Raw genomic sequence first — 3,195 nt, 5'->3', positions numbered from 1 at the left:
GAAGGCTTGGACGTTTCGTACTACAGAAAGGGCATCGAAATGTTGGAAAATCGCTATACCAAGTGTATCACCCTCGAAGGCAACTATGTTGAGGAATAAATATAACTTTGCCCAAAAAACGTTTGTTTTCATTAAAAATCCCGGGACTTTTCAGCCCATATAGTATTTAGGTACATCATGGTACATAACCCGTACCGTATCAATACGGGGTGTACTACATCGACAAGAGAGAGACTGTGGAGATTTCTAATCGAAGACGATATACATGATAATTGGTACTGTGAAAGTACAGCGTATAATTTCCTAACCTGAAAATAGTCGTTATAACATTAAGATTAAATATTACACAGTAACTAACTGGATGTTCAATCGAACTGCACAAATTTCTATCAGGACCATATTGAACAAATGTATCATAACTATACATCCATAATTATATAGAAATTCGTAGATCATCGAAGTGCAGCGGTTTCCATACGATTTTAGAAGTCAAGGATAGTGAATGGCGGTATGCAACCGGATGGGTAACCGTTTCGAAGCACTATGAAATTAGTTCCCGAATTCAGGGAAAAACGTTTTTTTTATCATAATTTTATGATGTGTATTCTGGAATAAGATATTAATCGATAATAATACTCATATAATAATCATTTTGTCTTGATTGTAGTCTAAAATTTGTTTAATATATTAATTTAGTCCAGTTTTAGTCCATTGCGACCTAAAATGGACGTTTTTAAGAAGTCCAAAATGGTAACACTGGATGTCTTTAAAACGTTTTTAAAATATTCATGGATCTAATCTGGATGTTTTTAATATATCCAAAATGTCCTACATGTACGTTTTAAATACATTTTTAAAACGTTACTGTGCTGTCTGGGTTATACCGTAAATATTCAAAATGTTTTGGAGTATTCTTGGAATATTTTTGAAGGATTTTAGGGACATTTTATGAATATTTCAAGAATATTTAGCGTTTATTGGATTGTAGTTGAAACCGTTCAAATCACAAATTACTAAATTTTAACCGTTGGAACACACAGAAAAATACGTAAGTAATAATTACTTATTTTAAGTATTTAAAAGTTCAAATATCTGCAAATCTATCATAAGTTCATTAGAAGCATTAAATTTATTCAAAATATATTCTGAATCCTAATAAGTATAATACTTTAATCAAGTTTATTAAATTAAAACAAATTCGATTTGCTTATTATAAAAAGTTCGTTTCTTCGATCAATTTTATAATATTCTTCGAAAGAAAATAAATTCTTGTTTTGAATACATAATAATGGGTTTTTCTAAAATTTTGTAATGAGTACATTTTAATTATATATCAAGAAAATATTTTTTGTTAAAGATAACCGCTACTTAAAAGAAAGTAAATAAACTGAGTAATCACTTTTCTTAGCAGTAGATTGATTTTTTTTGTGTGAATAACGGAGACAGATCTGTCGCTCGAATTGCTTATTTTAGCAGCATGTGAAATTGTACTTTAAAATTATCGACTTTTTTAAGACTGGCCAAATTCTACTTTATTCCTTCTCATTAGTCGAGCTAAACGACTTACTGTATAAATAACAACTTGTGTGAAAAATCGCTACCGACTCATTACCTCCACAATAGAGTAGTAAGCCTTAAACCATAAAGAATTGACCAGTCGATTATTCTTTTCACATTCGACTGTGATTCATCAATTTCTTAAGGCTTAAGGCTTACTACTCTATTGTATTTGCGGGGTTATAGAATCACCCTGATGAAAATAAAAATCGGAGCGTAAGTCGAATGTAATGAAAAAGTAGTAGAAGCGTAAACAGAACTTCTAAGAGAAGAAAATTCTTTCAATTTTCGTTTCTTAGAAGTTCCGCTTACGTTTCTATTATTTTCCCATTACATTCAACTTACGTTCCGATTTTTATTTTCATCAGGGTAACTTTGTAACACAACAATTTCTTCTTTGTCTGTTGAATCATGTACGACACAAATGATTAGTTTAGCTTTAAATGTTTTGACTCTCTTTGGAGTCCTCCTCAACAATATTAAATGCAACAAACGCCAAAATTCATCCTTAATCCACCATTAAGTCACAAAACAGGTTACCAAACGAACATGTTAATTGGGAAGTTATTTTTTTTTAACTAAGTTAAAGTTAACAGCCTTAAAAATTTAATTTAATTAAAGTACAAGTTAATCCGTAATAAAATTGATTGAATTAAAAGTTAAGTTAATAAAAAAAGTAATTGAAAAGTTAAAAGTTAAATTTGGTTCGAACGAACAACCAAAAAAAAAGAAAAAATTTGACGATTTTACATAATTTTTTGTATTTTTACTTTCTCATAGCTTATTTATTAAAGAATCTGGTTATTTTTGTTTACAAGTAACGTTTATACAATATAAAATTGTAACAATGCACCCCATAAATGCATTGTACCCGGCAGAACATTCCGCCGGATGCCGCCGCTGAGGGACCTCTGGTCACTCGCGAGCGATGAGGGCGCGGTGCGCCCGAAATCTTTTTTAAACGCGAAAGCAAAATTCACAGGTCGCAGCCGTCTCGCCGAGAAACGCCGAACGCGTACGAGACACGCCGAACCAAACGTCTCCCGCTCGCATTGTTCAACCAACGGAGATCGCCGAACGACTCCGGAACAATATGAGCGGGAGCAACAAGCGGGTATATAAACCGCGCGATTGTTAACATCGGGGCCAAAAACGCTCCAAGCTTCCTTTGGCAAATCCGCTACCTAAGATTCCGAATACGATTCCGCTCCTCGCTCGACCTGCAGCACTAGTACAGCGGTCCAGAGTTCTGGGTCACTGCCGAGTATTCTCGGTCAGCCGCAGACCGGCTTCCAAGACAGACGCACGATCGGCGAGTTCGCTAAAGGGGAGGATTCTCCCCCTTGTCGAGGTTTCTCGACCGTCGACTCGCGCTTCCGTCGCCTCTCGCGACTCCGGTCGCATATACGGGCCCGGGGCCACTGTTGCGGAGACGTTGGACCGAGGGTAGAGATTCCTCTGCCTTCACCGAGTGTTCTCGGACGTCGCGACACGTCCTACGGCCGCGAAAACGCGAATCGCCAAACCCGCGCCGCGATCACGCCGCGCCCCATCACTGGCGTATACCAGCGTTTCGCCCGCGATCTAGATCTCGCTAGAGATACCCGCGCTGCTGCATCTGGCACTCTTGTACATATA

This window comes from Trachymyrmex cornetzi, unplaced genomic scaffold, assembly GCF_001594075.2.
Source record: "Trachymyrmex cornetzi isolate Tcor2-1 unplaced genomic scaffold, Tcor1.1 scaffold532, whole genome shotgun sequence".
Lineage (NCBI taxonomy): Eukaryota > Metazoa > Arthropoda > Insecta > Hymenoptera > Formicidae > Trachymyrmex > Trachymyrmex cornetzi.
The sequence above is the reverse complement of the archived record's forward strand: the minus strand, read 5'-3'. Positions refer to the sequence as shown.